The sequence below is a fragment of the Haliotis rubra genome, unplaced genomic scaffold (genome assembly GCF_003918875.1).
Source record: "Haliotis rubra isolate DU_JTF1 unplaced genomic scaffold, ASM391887v1 Scf9, whole genome shotgun sequence".
Lineage (NCBI taxonomy): Eukaryota > Metazoa > Mollusca > Gastropoda > Lepetellida > Haliotidae > Haliotis > Haliotis rubra.
This window is the reverse complement of record NW_025767634.1, coordinates 232,218-250,439: the sequence shown is the minus strand read 5'-3', so window position 1 is coordinate 250,439 and position 18,222 is coordinate 232,218.

Sequence of the window (18,222 nt, the reverse complement as noted above, 5' to 3'; positions counted from 1 at the left end):
GACAGACCTGTGTCCATGGAGACTCAGCAATCAAACAGACACTGACAGAATACACACGCTAGGAGAAATATACAGTTACATCGTATTGCAGGCGTGAGTGATAGTTGTGGTAATAAATCATGTAATAATTTTGTACATGCAATGCTACTATCCAATGTAAATTTTGTGCATCCAAAACCATTTTCATAATCATAAGATGTTTCTTCTAAGAACCGAGTACATTGTAGATAGCGATCTGCCAAGTGCAAATTGCACTATTAAAACATGAAGCAACTTATATTCATATTGAATAGTAATACCCACCATATTACCAACCTGTAATTTAGATCTTGAAAACAGTACATTCATACATACTTCATTCCGAAAGGTTCAAACTATATAACTATCAATCCTCTATAAATCGTCAAACTGACCACATGCTTTTGTGAAAGACGTATTGAGTTTTTCATGTATTGAAACAAATGTCAGCATAAAAAATAGGTGTTTAACTGAACCTTCTTGGCTTGTATACCGAGCCAGATTCATCGAATATACTAGGCACATAAAGAAACTGTGCATACACAAATTTAAAATCTAAATTTATCAAACCTGTGTAGACACATATGGATTTAAACTCAGAGATTAGTGACACGTATCCAACATGCATGCACGCGCCACGTTCCGTGACGTCAGTGGGTTCGTCCTTGAGACGTGCAATACGTTGTTGCACGTGCATTCCGGGAAAACGAAACAGAGCAAATGAATGCCACACAATACTGTCACTTTGGAAAGCTCAACCCCTGCCCTTGCTATCGTTCAAAAAATTAAACGGTTATTGAAACGCATAGCATGCCAAGGCTCACGTCTGCACAACGTCATGAGGCCATTGCGATGGTCCGTGGGGGAATGTCTCAACGACAAGTGGCTGCACATTTCAACTGCCACCGGAACACCATTTCTGCACTGGTGAGACGCTACCAGAACACAAATGACGTCATCGATCGGCCACGTTCTGGACGTCCACGTGTAACAACGCCAAGACAGGACATATGGATAAGGGTGACCCATCTTCGCCACAGGTTTCAGACTGCAGTGATGACTGCCCGAACCATCCCAGGACTTCGCCGTATCCAACCAAACACAGTTCGACAACGTTTACGTCATCACGGGATCAGACCACGACGTCCCGCCATACGGCCTATCCTGACACAATGTCATCGACAAGCTCGCCGAATGTGGTGCCGAAATCATGTCCGCAGACCCTTGTTTTGGTGGAGAAATGTTGTTTTTATAGATGAGTCCAGGTTTAACATTTCCCATAGTGATGGACGTCAACGTGCCTATAGACGCGTGGGAGAACGTTATGCACAGGTCTGTGTCTTTGAGAGGAATCGCTTTGGTGGTGGTTCCGTGATGATTGGGAGTGGAATAACAGCACGCCAAAGAATTCCATTGGTGATTGTTCAGGGCAACTTGACTGGTGTGGGCTACAGGGATCAGATTCTTCGACCTGTGGCAATTCCTTTTCTGCAACGTCATGGACCTGGGTTAACATTCCAACAGGACAATGCCCGCCCTCATACGGCAAGGGTTGCTATGGATTTCTTGCAACACCACAACGTTGACTTACTGCCTTGGCCTGCAAATTCACCGGATCTCTCCCCGTGCCCTATTCCACACAGACCACGAATCCCACGAATCGCCACGAATTGATAAATTTGAGGATTCGTGAGAATTCGTGCTGATTCGTGGAATTGTACAACTTTTCTGCGTCCATTCGTGAAACTCTACGATTCATTTACGATACAGGTACGATACAGGTACGAATATTCGTGGGATTCGGCTGGAATCGCACGCATATGGTCAAGAATTCACTACGATTTACAAGAATCTATTACGAATACTGCCCGAATATTAGGAATCAGTTACGAATCAGTTAAGAATAGGCCGAATGCACGTACGAATCGGGTACGAATAAATGAATTCGTGACTACTCTTGACAATTCGTGGGAGATAGGTATAAAAGGGTCGTCACCCTTGTTTGGGTATCAGTTCCAAAATGGATGTTCAACGTAGAGCAGCTGTCGTATTGGCCCTGGAACTGGAGTATCAACACCAGCTGCTGATCACTATAAGAAGACTGTTTCGAAGGAGGAGGAGAAGAGCACCCAGGTGGTGGGTTAGACCGTGGCTGACACCAGATAGAAGACTAGAATATGGTCACTACAACAGACTGATGCAAGAGCTGAGGATGGAAGATGAGAATGCATTTGCCAACTATGTGAGAATGCCACCCCACATGTTTGATGAGCTCCTCAACAGGATTAGCCCAGTCATCCAGAGGAGGGACACTCATATGAGACCAGCCCTAGATGCCGGAATGAAGCTAGCCATGACTCTCAGACACCTGGCTACAGGAGACCGGTATCACACCATCCAGTATGACTTCCGGTGTGGCTACAGCACAGTGGTATGGATTGTGCAGGAAGTCTGTCAGGCCATCATACAGGAGCTGAAGGATGAAGTCATGCCACTGCCAAGGACCCAGGAGGACTGGAAAGACATTGCCCAGCAGTTCCAATATCGGTGGAATGTTCCTCATGCCCTGGGGCCTTGGATGGCAAGCACATAGCCATCAGGAAACCACACAACTCAGGCAGTGTGTTCTTCAACTAAAAGGTTTTTCTCCGTGGTGCTGTTGGCCCTGGTGGATGCGGACTATAAATTCATCTGGATAGACACTGGTGGAGAAGGTCATCAATCCGACGCACAGCTGTTTGGTGCTTCAGAACTGAAAGAGTGCATTGATGACAACACCATAAACTTCCCGGACAGCGATCCCCTGCCCAATGATGACAGAGACACACCCTACTACATCCTGGGGGATGATGCTTTTCCTCTGAGGACTTTTCTCATGAAACCCTATGGCAGGAGGGGTCTGGACAATGACATGCTGGTGGCCAACTACAGATTATCCAGGGGCAGACGTGTGGTGGAGAATGGTTTCGGAATACTGGCCAACAGATGGAGATGCTTCCTGGGCACCCTGGAACAAGGACCTGATGTGGTGCGGCTACTGGTGGAGACAGGAGTCATCCTCCACAACTTACTGAGGATCAGATTCCCTGCTATTGGCAATGCAGATGTGGACCGGGAGGATGAGGACCACAACAACATCCCTGGTGCCTGGAGGGCAGACCAACAGGTGGAGGAGATACCCCAGTTCCAGGCACCCAACAGAGACAATCGTGAGGGCAAAGTGATGAGAAACTATCTTAAGGCCTACTTTAACAGTGAAGCAGGTTCAGTTCCGTGGCAAGACAGACAGGCAGGAGTGAATGTTAACTGAATGATAAATGTTGATATTTCATGCTAAAATTATGTTAATAGTGTTTATTAATGCTCATTAGCGCTAATAAAATGTTTATGAAAACAAGAGACCCAAGAGGGCTTGTATTGCTCTACTGACTACTGGCACAACAGCTCGCTCCTTCACTATATTAGAATTTCTGCTTTATGTCATGAATGTTTTGTTTTTGCAATCTTCACATTGCCCCAATCCATCTCTCAATATCTCTGCTCGGACCATGCAAACAAAAACAAACTTTTTTCTTTTTTATATCTTTTTTTCAAGTTTTATTGGTATTATATGAAACTGAAAGATAGAAATGCTTATCTAAGTACATTCATATCATAATCATATCATATCAAACAAAAACATAAACTCTTTGAGAGGAATTTTTAGACATAAACATATCACTAAGAGCACCCAGCTAAAAGCACACAGTCTAAGATGTACACAGCTAAACACACAGTCTATGGAGTGGAGAGTGTGGACCTGTCAAGCTGAGCGGTTGCCGTCGAGATCTGTGACCCGAGTGGCAACTGCTGTGGGGCTGATGTCCATCAGTATCTCAGACAGGTTGAATGATGCTTCCTGCTGATGCTCCGAGGCACTGGAGGACGACCGGGGCTGCTGGCTCTGGGCAGGAGGCACCAGGTTGGTGTAGGTAGCTGTCTGTGATGACCTTTGACGGGGCAGTTCCTGTTGGCTTGGAGACTGGCTGTATCCTGGGAACTGCCTGTCGACCCAGGCTGGCTCCTGTGAGTGCCACACCGACCCAGCTGGGGCCACCGGTCTGGACTGCCACTGCGAGGGGTCTCGCTGCCACTGCTGGTACAGTTGAGGAGGTGCTGGTGCTGATCTTCCTGCTTCCAGATCTGCCTGCTTCTCAGCGTTGAACAGAAGGTCAAACATGGCCTTCTGTACGTCACGGTAGATTGACTGGGGCAGGTTCTGGAAAGCATGCCCGAGGTACTCCGCGAACTTTAACCTCTCTGGATGGGGGGACCTCAGGCACAGAAGGCGCTTGCAGGATCTGTAACAGCTTCTCCTGACGGTCCTTGCAGGTGTGCAGCTCCTGGTCTAAGGTTTCGGCCCCCATTATTTTGCCTCTGGATCCGCTGGTGCTGGACACGGTCACACTCGTTCTCCCGGAAGTGGTGGTGGACGGTGTGGTGGTCACTGGATACTGTGGCTCCTCTTCCTGGAACTCATCACACTGGCTGGTGGTGGCGCCACTCCGGAAGCTCTGGACTATGCGTTGGGTGACATGTCCGATGTGGGGCATCAGGAACTGGAATCTGGTCCATATCCACTGTTGGCGGTCTGTCATCTCAACAGATGCCTGACCACTCTTCTTCCTCCTGAGTTTCCCTATCTGGGTACGGATGCTCTCAAAAAAATGTAGTCAGTGCCTTCATCTCCTTCCCCATCTCCTGGGCCAGATCTTCCCACGCCTTATTCTTTTTAGAGACACAGAGGTGGTCTAACCGCCTCTTGTTGTAGATGAAGTCATTCCTCTCAAGGAAGAGGGCCACATCCTCTTGTTCGTCCTCTGTGAGGTTGGACAAGAACCTGGCTTTCTTACTCTTATACTGGGAAGAAGCTGCTAGGTCATCATCACCAACATCACCAACATCACCAGCCACTGACTCACCAGCCACTGACTGAGCTGCTGAATCTGCCACATTGTTTTCCACTTCTGGAGCTGGTTCATCTTCCAGTGGAGGGGTAGCTACTCTTGTGGGGGTTGGGGGTGATGTGCTGCCTTCTTCTCCCTCTTCCCTGGTTCTCTTGCTTCTCTTCCCTCTCCCCTTGCCCTTACTTGCAGCTTTTCTTGGCATCTTGCTTATACGTGGATACTTGGCACAATCGTCAGCAGCTAATGACCGGAAGTGAATGTTAAACTCCTTATATACCCAATTTAATGTCGTAGCTCATTCGTAGGTAGTTCTTACTTGCTTCGTAACTGCTTCGGCGTGAATTTGTGAGATTCCTGACAGATTCGTAGCCGATTCGTGGTCAAACCACAAACTGACGAATACACAAATGAGTTAAGAATACCTAATAATTGATTACGATTTGGTTACGATGCCTAAGAATGCACTACGAATTTGTTACGAATTAACTACGATTATTTTTAATCGGGAGTTCGTGGCCAAAATTTTGAACAGTTCAAAACTTTTGCCACGAATTCCCGATTACTCAAGAACTGCAAGAACTGACTACGACTATATTACGAATTAGTTAAGAACTTCGCGAACTGATTACGATTCAACTACGAATACTCAAATTTGTCAATTCGTGGCAATTCGTGGGATTCGTGGTCTGTGTGGAATAGGGGCATAACCAGGTATGAACTGAAAAGCTGCTAAACAGAACATGTAATTGAGTGTTATTTCTCTAATAGAGCAGTAAAAACCTCGAGTGTTAGATACGTAGGTTAACTCAGTAGAGACTGATATATTCCAGCCATATCGTGACACATATTGTTTCTGTCCGGCAGACTCAATTACACACAGTAAGACAGATTTCGTCCACACGTCCCCCCCTTGTGTGCCCGAACTGCAAGTATGGGGTACAGTAGACCTAGTCTGCCTTATAACCTATAATTACTATTATGATGCATACTAAGAGGCAGATTAGCAGCATCTGGAAAAATACGTAGACATTGCTGGGAGCAAAGTCTGATATGAGAGAATGATGCTAATCTGAGTAAACTATGAGATGCCATTGAAGAGGATATCTTTTGGGGGAATTCGATGTCTATTGTGGCTATTTTATCCCATGTTGACCACATTCTTATACAGCGATAAAACCCTGTCAATAATCATAAAAAAATTATTACTTCTACATTTTCATGTTGTCATGATAAGTGAAAGGCCACGCTTATCCTGTTCCCTTCAAACACCATGTGAAATGCATTACATCCTCTTTAGTATACACTTGGCGTCTCCGTCTGGCTATTGATTGTATAATGTCTTATCCAAATATCAGCTACGTGGACTGTTAACTAGTTTCTTATTAACGTTGTAAGTTGTACCCTTGTTATATACCAATACTTCCATTATGGGCGTCTATCCTTTCACACGACCCAACTTGCGGTAAGGTTATTATAGATAACATAGTAATATGACCTGATAAAGTATATAAACGTTAAAGTTTCCTCAGTATGCAAGGAGTAAGGAATGTGTATAATTCAGTTAATGACATCAACTGATGATATTATGTGATAACGCTTTTTCTGTGACGTCATCCCTGAAATGATTAATTAAGTAGCGTGCCGGTTTATTTACTGATAATATGTTTAGGCTGACATAGTTTACCATGGAAGGACACACTGCGTAGATCTGGACAATTCGTTGTTATACATGAGCTCAAGTGTTACTCAGCAAAGCATCCAATAACAATGTCATTTTTTTCCACATCGAAATCCCACATTTTCCGACTGAGAGTAATTCAAAATTCGGAATCATAGATTTTGAGTCCGTATAAAAAACCCTGCAATTTTTAAAATTTCAAGCAGATAATCTATAATTTAGAATAAAGAAACTAAGAAAATAATTATTAGTGGCAACAATGAATATCTCCCACGGCAGGTGATTGATACATGAAGAAGAGACATTTCTCAGTGGGGTTTACATGCAGAAATAATACACCGTAACCAGCAAACAAAGCGGTATTAGCCCGTAATCACCCAATCATATTGCTACAATTCTACAAATTGGATATTTTTTCTCTTCGGAATGAATTTTAAGGTTGTTTAAGTGAGCATTTATCATAATTTTATAATCTCAAGTATCTTGTATGGCAGCACATGGCATGCATCAGTATGTATACTAGCCACATAAAGAAACTGTGCATTGTCAAAATATTATCCCAGTTGATAAGTACGATAACTATGTCAAAGGTACATATAAACTTTAATGGAGGGATCATGAGACCATAACAAGTCGGGAGAATTTCAATTGAAAAGTCAATCACAATGACGTCACGAGTCCACAAGCGGGACAGGGGCAAACGACCATGTCACAAGCTCAATAACGGGTATGTCCACCATCGGCATTGAGAACAGCAGTGCATCGACGACGCATAGAGCCTATCAAACGTGCAAGGAAGGCTTGTGGGATGTCACGCCAGATTCTCTCAAGTTCTGTTGCAAGGTCAAGGACGTTATCTGGCGGATGAGGAAGACGGTGTAGACGTCGATCCATCTCGTCCCAAACATGCTCTATCGGGGAGAGATCCGGTGAATTTGCAGGCCAAGGCAGTAAGTCAACGTTGTGGTGTTGCAAGAAATCCATAGCAACCCTTGCCGTATGAGGGCGGGCATTGTCCTGTTGGAATGTTAACCCAGGGCCATGACGTTGCAGAAAAGGAATTGCCACAGGTCGAAGAATCTGATCCCAGTAGCCCATACCAGTTAAGTTGCCCTGAACAATCACCAAAGGAGTTCTTTGGCGTGCTGTTATTCCGACCCAAATCATCACGGAGCCACCACCAAAGCGATTCCTCTCCAAGACACAGACCTGTGCATAACATTCTCCCACGCGTCTATAGGCACGTTGACGTCCATCACTATTGGAAATGTTAAACCTGGACTCATCTGTAAAAAACAACATTTCTCCAGCAAAACAAGGGTCTGCGGACATGATTTCGGCAACACATTCGGCGAGTTTGTCGATGACGTTGTGTCAGGATAGGCCGTATGGCGGGACGTCGTGGTGTGATCCCGTGATGACGTAAACGTTGTCGAACTGTGTCGGGGTGGATACGGCGAAGTCCTGGGATGGTTCGGGCAGTCATCACTACAGTCTGAAACCTGTGGCGAAGATGGGTCACCCTTATCCATATGTCCTGTCTTGGCGTTGTTACACGTGGACGTCCAGAACGTGGCCGATCGATGACGTCATTTGTGTTCTGGTAGCGTCTCACCAGTGCAGAAATGGTGTTCCGGTGGCAGTGGAAATGTGCAGCCACTTGTCGTTGAGACATTCCCCCACGGACCATCCCAATGGCCTCATGACGTTGTGCAGACGTGAGCCTTGGCATGCTATGCGTTTCAATAGCCGTATAATTTTTTGAACGATCGCAAGGGCAGGGGTTGAGCTTTCCAAAGTGACAGTATTGTGTGGCATTCATTTGCTCTGTTTCTCTTTCCCGGAATGCACGTGCAACAACGTCTTGCACGTCTCAAGGACGAACCCACTGACGTCACGGAACGTGGCGCGTGCATGCATGTTGGATACATGTCACTAATCTCTGAGTTTGAATCCTTATGTGTCTACACAGGTTTGATAAATTTAAATTTTAAATTTTTGTATGCACAGTTTCTTTATGTGCCTAGTATATATTAGCAATTAAGATGTATGTGTGTGTGTGTGTGTGTGTGTGTGTGTGTGTGTGTGTATTTCTTACGGACATAGACTTTACTTTACATAAAACTTGATGCTTGACAATATAAATTTATAATTTATAATGCCTTTTACAAGATGGTCAAATGTAACATGTCATTATACCCTTCTGGCATTTAACACTAACTCTTCACGTGGAACAGATTTCATTCTTGCTCATATAAACACTATCATTCTTTGAACCGTATGAAGCGGTATCAATTACCTTCACAACACAACTGTGTTGGAGCCGCAATAGAGGCTGTAGGCTTGTAATGTCAGTCCATGGTGGATTATCCTCTGACATCCAACTACTGATTGAACGCTTCCATCACACATAGACTGAATATATGTAGAAAGACTGGTGAAAGGGACATATTTACTGCGGGCGTGGACTGGTCTTCGAAGCCTTGGGTTAATGGCTCAGTCTGGAGGGATTCATTTCAAAACGGTATTTCTGGACGATTAGACGCTGCTGCCATTGTTGCATTAGCACATTCTTGCTTCATTTTGCGCTTAGGAAAATAGTGATGCCGGAAGACATGCAGTTGTTAGAAGCCTGAAGTATGAACAGGTTACAGCATTGACGAATTTCGGGAAAATATCTCAGTGTCTTGATTGTTCATTAGTAATGACTTCATAGGTCAGAGTTCCATAAGTAAATCCTGGAATTACAACACAGGCTAAGACACCATTCCTACGACCACATTTGCTCACATGAGTATACTTTACACATATGTAAATATACTTATGTGAGCAATTTTGGTCGTATGAACGCATTTGCTTATATGTTCATTTTACACACATATGTAAATTACACATAGCCAGCACTAGGTGCAAATTTGCTACATGGTATAAGTAGAAGTGTTTGGTGTGAGTATTTTCTGTCTCTGAATGTGAAAATCGTCGTATGAACGCGCAGTATATTTGCTTAGGGTAAGTAAATGTTTCCTGTTGGTTGAATCATGCCTATTTTCACTGGTTACTATTGGCAACAGGCGGGAAATTCTACGTGTCCTGGTGCACTGAGGAACAGACTGTCAAACACTGACACTGAACAGGCTAAAATGACGTCCAAAAAGAAGAATGAAACCAGTAAAAGACGTGGTACTGCATGGACAGATGACGAAACTAAATGTCTTTTGGGAATTTGGCAAGAATTTAGCATTGAAGAACTGGTAGATCCAAAAAGAAACAATGGCATTATTTACAAATCAGTGGCGACAGAAATGGCTGACAAGGGACATTCGAGGTCATCGATCAGTGCAAAGTCCGTATTCATACTTTAAAAAGATCATACAGAGACTGTAAGTCAAACCTAAGAAAGAGTGGAAAGGGTAGAAAAACCTGCAAATTCTATGAAGAACTTGACTTGATTCTGAGAAACCACCCAGCCTCGTCACCGTTGAAAGTTATTGAATCTCTGAATCGGAAAATCTCGGAAGGTGACAGTTCAAATGATGATGAATCTACCAACCAACATTCTGCTGATAATGTGGAATTCGGGGATATTGTACCACTTGAAAATGAAGATGATGAAAGTAATCAAAAGGATGACGCAATTGATGAAGTAGCACAGGAAAAACAGGAAAAGAATGATAACTCAAATCTGAAAAGAAAACAAGTACATGGAAAAGATGACGGGAATACAAAAGAAAAAGAACTTGAGAACACAAAAGGTATTGGTCACAAGGATAGAGAAACAGCTGAAAAGAACAAGCTAAGTAAAAAGTAACGACGGAAATCAAAACTAGAAGTTGCTTTGAAATCAGTAATGGAAGGATTTCGTGAATTAAATGAATAAGCAGAGGATAAGGTCTTTAATATTGAGAGGAAAAAGCTTGAGCTGAAAAAGCAGAGTCTAGATATGGAAAAAGCAAAGATGGAATCTGAAGAAAGACAAAGGCACGAAGAAAGGGACCATCAATTAAATATGATGAAGATGATAATGGACGTTGTTAACAATCAACAGACGAGACAGGTCCAACCCATGTCATCACTTCATGTTGATACAGGTCAAATGTCATATAGAGATGAAGGTCAGATGTGTAGATCTCAAGGACCATATACCTCCGCAGGAAGCTCCCAGTCACCTCTATCCCGATCATCGTGGGCAAATGCAGATGGCTGTTTATTCTTTATCTCTGAAGATGTGGTGTACATCAATATATAGAGATACAAAAACATTCATTTGTGGTTCCAGAGAGGACATTTCTTTTTTCATTATGTTGAATTGCTTATTCGTTTGACAATGGCATTTATATTTTAATGTTTCTGAAGATTGATACGTAGAATGCTATAATGATATATATATGTCTTAGGTGATTGATGTCTCATTTCAATACATATAATTATGATCAAAATGTTACGAATTTCATCCGAACTGTAGTATATTGTTATAAGAAATAAAACTTTTGAATATGATTTATTTTGGATTTTCTTATGAACAACACATAATGTTTTTCAGTCGGTAATGTCACAAGAGTGAGTGGGTTAAGATTTTAAGTGACATCGGCAGTATTTCAGCCATATCGTGACTATATCAAGTTGTATATTAATAATAATTATAGGTAAAGTATAAAAACCTGCCAACGAAGGACAGTAAATCAACTAGAATATCACAGATATAAATGTAAAACTAGTAATATAATCTAAAACATTTTAACTATACATGACAATACAATAAAAAAAAGGGCTATAGATCGCCAACAACCGAAGGTAGATCACCATACAAGGGACCATGGGGACTTACAGTACTTTTGCTGCATGGACCCTAGCTGGATTTACACCATCCCTTCAGCTGTCAGCAATTTTTGATAATCTAGCCATGACATTAAAGTAACACATATCCTGCAGTTAAAATCATAGTAAGTTTAAAATTACTTGAATTGTTTTGGGACTTACGTACCCTTTCAGGGGGACATTAATTTTACAGTTCTTTAACCCCCTTTGAGGATACAGCCACTATCACTATCAGTTGTTAACATAAACTACTAATCATTAAATGTTTATCTATTTACATAATTGTAATCAAAATTTATCTGACAATTCTATTTCTTTTAAAAAGTCAATGATTAAATGATAATTAACATTAATAAAAAGATCCTTAAGAGTTTTAACGCTGAAATATTTATTCCTTGTGATGGAAAACTCTATGCAGTCAAGCAGGACATGCTTGACCGTGATTCTTTCATCACAAGGGATGCAAAACGGAGGATCCTCACCTTTTAACAAACATTCGTGGGTGTATCTTGAGTGGCCAATGCGACATCGTCGCATGATGACCTCTTCAATCTGGACTGACAACCCAAGTAGGTGTAACCTAATACCACAAGAAATGTCTTTAATGATGGCATTTTAAAATCAACTGATACACGAATCTGTAATGAATTATAAGTTCTTTATTCAGATAAAATATCTGTAAATATGTTTCCAAGGATGCTCGCACTTATTGAATAGGTTCGCCTACATCTCTCTGTATACCACTGAATGGTTTATTTCATTGTTCAGAAAAACCTCTGCAAGTCTGTTTCGGAGGTTGTTCGCACATCGTATGTCATCGTCTTCATTATCTGTATCATCTCCTTCATTCTGATTCCACTCATCTCTATGGACTTCATTGATACTTTCACAAATGTTGTGGAGTACAACACAAGACCCAATCACTGAACAAGCAGGTTCTATGTTTACGGCAAGTCTCTTTTGCAAGCATCGCCAGCGTCCTTTTAGTCGGCCAAATGAATTTTCAATAGTCATCCTAGCTCTACTGAGGCGGTAGCTGAATGTTTTCTGGGCTGGAGTCACTATGGCTTTGTTGGTGTATGGTTTTAATAGCCATGTTTTCAAGGGATAAGCTGCATCAGCTAAGAGAACAACTGGCATGGAGGAATCGCCAACCTTCTTTGTCCATGGTGGGAGAAGAGTTCCTGAGTCACCCTGGATATATATATCTGAATTTGCAAACATACGTGCGTCGTGAACGCGACCTGGCCAACCGATGTTAATGTCTGTGAACATGTATTTGTGGTCACAAACTCCCTGCAGAATCAAGGAATAAAATCCTTTTCTGTTCAAGTAGTCTCCATGTGAATGTTCAGGGGCAATTATAGGAAAATAACTGCCGTCTATGGAACCTGCACAGTTTGGAAATCCCCATATTTCTTCATCGCCATGAATATCCTTTTTCAATGATTCTCCTTCAGGGACTTTGACATACTCAGCAAAAAGATTTTTCAAGATTGCTTAACACACTTGATGAATGCAAACACATACCTTTGATCTTTCTACACCAAAGAGATTTCCAACTGCCCTGTATTCAGCCGATGATTCCATCCAATAGATAGCAATCGCAACTTTCTTGTGGACGTCATGTGGTTCCTCTACTGTATGTGGCAAGGGAGACAGATCATCTATCAGTCTATTACATATCAGATGGAACGTTTTCTTTCTCATTTTGAAGTTTTCAAACCAATCTGTAAAACGATGCTATCATACCATTGTGTTGATCTAGGTTTTCTTCTCATGCTCCTGCCAGTGGTACATCCAAGAATCAAACCAACGCTGAGGTAAAATGGCAGCTGTCTTTTTCTGCGGAGCATTTGCAGTCTTACCCTGTCCATTGTTATGTCAGAAATGAATGTTATTCAATGATTTTTTCTGTTTGCTTACATGTCACCCTAACCTCGTATGAACGCATAGCAAATATACTTTTACTCATGTGTGTAAATTTGCTTACATGAGCAAATCTGGATATATGCAAAACTTCGTCGTATGAATGGGGCAGAAACGCACCACTGGGTGCTTTTTATACACATGTGTGAATAGGGTATTACATCGTTTTAAGCAATGGTTGAAACCTAAAGCGTGCTGTACATATTGCACCCATAGATTGAAAGGCAATTATCGATGCCCATCCTCCTCAGTACATATCTGAGAAGTGGGACACGTAGCTGTTCAGTCATGAATTAGATAGGCGGTATTTTCCAGCTAAGCTCCATCAGTTTGGTTATTACTGTTATCACGCTTCTGGAAGTATTATATTTGTACAACAGCCCTAATGCTCTACACTAAATCGTTCTGGTATCAGGGATATTCATATTACCATCAATCTTGTATCCTGTAACGATAATTACTTCCAACGGCATTGTAACTTACTTGGTCATATTTCATGACCCTTTCTTCACTATGAATATGGAGCTAAGTCATTCGGAATAGGCCAAGTCAGATGTCAACAATATATTACAGTCAGATTATAACTGAGCTGATCGATCAAAACACAGTTAAGATATTTGAGAAAAAAAATCTTTTCCCGAGCGTTAAATGCTTTGATATATTACCGACAAAAGCTTTCAATAATCGTGAGCAAGAATAGTCTATTAAACAATTCCGACTGTATCATATTAAGCATGCGTTTAGGAATCGCCATCCAATAGGCATAATACTATGTGTTGCTGCCGAGAACACTGTCCTTCGGACACTGCAGGATTGGGAAGGCTGTGTATTGTCTGACAGTTCTTAAATGGGTTCTACTTGGCAGCGCTTTCTTTTTGAAGTGGCATTCGTTGTCATGGCTGTGTGTAAAGGGGGCAAGGGTCTTGAACTGGAAATGCGCCTAATCAGCCTAACTGTACATTGATCACCCGAATACTCCTTTCTGCATGTATCTATTTTAAATTGTTCAAAATACTATTTAATTGATAGAACAAATGTTTTAAGTTTTATATATTTCTTGATAAACAAAGCAACAAAATAAAGTAAATTTTGTTGTAATGAAACTGAAAATTAAAGAACGGTTGTTACATATGATCATGTCTATTTACGCATCACTCATTCTTGCAAGAGAAAGAAGACAGTAATCTGAGGCTGTATAATTATTTGGTTCAGTGAGAGCTATAGGGTTAGGAAAAGTATATCTGAAACAACATAAGTCCTACCTTGTTTTAAATATAAGCTCTGTGCCGAAAAAAGTCAATTTATTGATTATCAAAGGCAACGTGTCTAAGATACCGATTTGTGTGTTAGGCGAAATATTTTCCATGAGTTTCTTAATTAAAAATATCTTTTCAAAAAACAATTAGAACGTTTAGAAGTATTGTTTGACTATTGAAAAAGCGCCACTACCGTTCACTTTTAATATAAAATCTCTAACTGGGGATATTTAATGTTGTAAATCAAAAACAGGTATATGATATAATCAAGTACAATTTCTTTTAGCCATCAATTAAATGTATAAATATGAAACAAATATCCTAAAACTGGGGAATATTTCTATCTTAAAGTAGATCAAGTACCCAAATACCTTTGAAATAACATAATTGAAATCCATTTCAAATTAATTGATTTAATAGGTTCAATGCCAACTGATATAGTTCTATGCACCTCCAAGTCTACCCTTTGGCCCGCCGCGCTACATAGTGTTAAGTCGTGTCTGCAGAGTGAAAGTAATGCATCTTATATACCCAGTTCTGTTCCCTCTGCCAACCAGTGCCGTGTTGTGTGGGAATATCACGTGTTTGTATTTCTTTTATCTTTTAGTTACCATTATAAGAAGAAGTTCCTTCAAGACAAACTGTTTTATCACCCATCATTTGCCAGGGTCTGCCGAGCATCAATGTTTCCCTTTTATTGAAGTAGGTAATCATTCTGACAATTACACAACTTAGTACTCATCAGATGCTAGCATTAAACAACTAGCAACAGTACTTTGAAGGCGTTGCCATCATTTTGTCCCTGCATGTACGATAGAACCATACTTATTGGCTGTGTTAAAAGATCCAACAGCAAGACCATTTCAAACAAATTGAAAATCGACACTCCAGATGGTCCGTTTTTGATACTCATGAGAAAGTCACAAGGGCTATCAGATACTTTCACAGTCGGTTCATATTATCGTTCTACGGAGACAGTTCTGTACCTACGGCTATATCTGTTGGCTTCACATTTTCACCGTGACAGACTTGTTAGACTGTTGGAATCGATTTTGAAATACTGGATAAGGTTGATATTTGCTACACATATCCGTTCCTTTTAAGGAGTGATGGTAATTATACGCCTGTCATCCCATACAGTTCGTTATAGCTCTATGATAACAGAGTTAAGTGGAGTTACTTACCTTAAGGTTAAAATAATACGACAATAAGTGCCCGTTTCGTTTTCTAATAGATTCCATATGAATTCACAGAGAAAATTCTAAATCCTAGGCCAAACGATGACCATTCTACGAACACCTGCTATCAATACTAATTGATAGTAATCCACTGTTGGAGTCGTATTTCTCTCTTTGCCTTTTAGGAGATATTTCTCATGATACTGTATAAGAGAGTGAGTGAGTTTAGTTTTACGCCGCACTCAGCAATATTCAAGCTATATGGCGGCGGTCTGTAATTAATCGAATCTGGACCAGACAATCCCGTGATCAACAGCATGAGCATCGATCTGCGTGATTGGGAACCGATGACGTGTGTCAACCAAGTCAGCGAGCCTGACCACCCGATCCCGTTAGTCGCTTCTTACGGCAAGCATTGTCGCCTTTTGTGGCAAGCATGGGTTGCTGAAGACCTGTTCTGCCCCGGATCTTCACGGGTCTTTATAAGAGAGTTTTCTTTCTTATATTAACCACTCACTACTCCGGGGTCCCTCTTAATAAATGGTGTGTGTGTGTGTGTGTGTGTGTGTGTGTGTGTGTGTGTGTGTGTGTGTGTGTGTGTGTGTGTGTGTGTGTGTGTGTGTGTGTGTGTGTGTGTGTGTGTGTGTGTGTGTGTGTGTGTGTGTGTGTGTGTGTGTGTGTGTGTGTGTGTGTGTGTGTGTGTGTGTGTGTGTGTGTGCCATTTCTGGTGTCCCCCGCCGTGATACTGCTGGAATATTGCTACAAACTTTACTCATTCATTCAATCTTATTTATGGGTAATGTTTGACATGTACGTACCCGACCTGAACCCAAACTCCAGTAACTCAACACGACGTTAACACCATGTAAGTTTATACTACCAGTAGGATCCAGTTCGCCCCAGGCTGCAATATGCCTGCACCATCCAATACATGTCTCACGAGGCGACTATAGATATAGGAGGTTGGGTTCAGTGACATTAATTTTTGGTTGTGCTAGAGATCGGGTTTGTACACCTGGATTCTTGCTGACAGAGCCAACAACACGATACCATGAATGCATCAAAATATATTTCTCACTAATGATATCACTTTTCTTTACAGACATGCATTATTTGACAAATTTACTCTCCCAAAAAAGAAACGCATATAGGAATTTCAACTGTATTTTTAAGTTTATTTTGAAACATCTTGTAGGCTTTATGAGTCAATGAAATATAGCGAAATTGCACACTGGGAATGCAGACTTATCCGTCTTTGACACCAACTCGAGGAAAGTCAGTTTGAGTGTCACATGGAGGCGTGTGGTGGCGCTGAAGTCAATACCTCGTGTGACCACCGTGGGTATCAAGAACTGCACGGCATCGCCTCGGCATCGAACGAATAAGTCTCTGAATCTCGTGTTGCCCAATCGCAGCCCACTCTGCCTGTAGTGCCTGTGCGAGTTGCTGAAGTGTCTGGGGCTGAGGGTTACGGCGTCGCACCCGTCTGTCCAGGGCATCCCACAGATGTTTGATCGTGTTTAAGTCCGGTGATCTCCCCCCACATCATAACACTTCCCCGGCCGAATCTGTCCCCCTGGGGAACGCAAGCGTCGGCGAAACGTTCACGTCGACGTCTGTACAACCGCATTCTTCCATCGCGTCGTTCCAATAGAAATCGTGATTCATCACTGAACCAGATTCTACGCCAATTCGGTAGGTTCCAGGCCTGAACGTTGGTGCACCATTGAACTCGATGTCGACGATGTTGTTGTCGAAGCACAGGGCCAAAATAAGGTCTTCTGGCACGTAAACCAGCCTCTCTCAACCTGTTCCTGACGGTCTGTGCAGAAAGCCTCTTCAATCCGGGTATTTGTCGAGCGGTACTGGTCGCCGTAGCTGTTCGATGACGCAGGTGATGTACCCGGATGTAGCGATCCTGCGCCGCAGTGGTCGCTCGAGGTCGCCCACTACGAGGGGCATCTGCTACCGCATTCTGCCGGCGATATCTCTCCTTGAGCCGTGAAATGGTGCTTTGGTGAACATTCATGCGTCGGGCAACTGCACGTTGAGACTGGCCAGCTTCAAGCAAACCAATGGCGATATGACGGTTGGCTTCACTTAGACGTGGCATTTTGCGTTCGTCAACAATATTCCAAATACAGTGAATAATCGACAGACAGCGATCAAGCTTTTATACCCATCATTGAAACTATCTGATCCCCAACTTTCACGTGCATTGCATGTGAATTGTGTATTCTGTGACACTACACGCCGAAATTGAAAATCATGCTGTTAAATACGGGTATTTTACGGATGGTGCGTTTTGTTGTGATGTTTCAAAACATAAACACCATAGGACTCATAAACAGAGCAAAATCTTTTGTAAAATGAATCACGTTTTAATTCATTGCTACATGAAA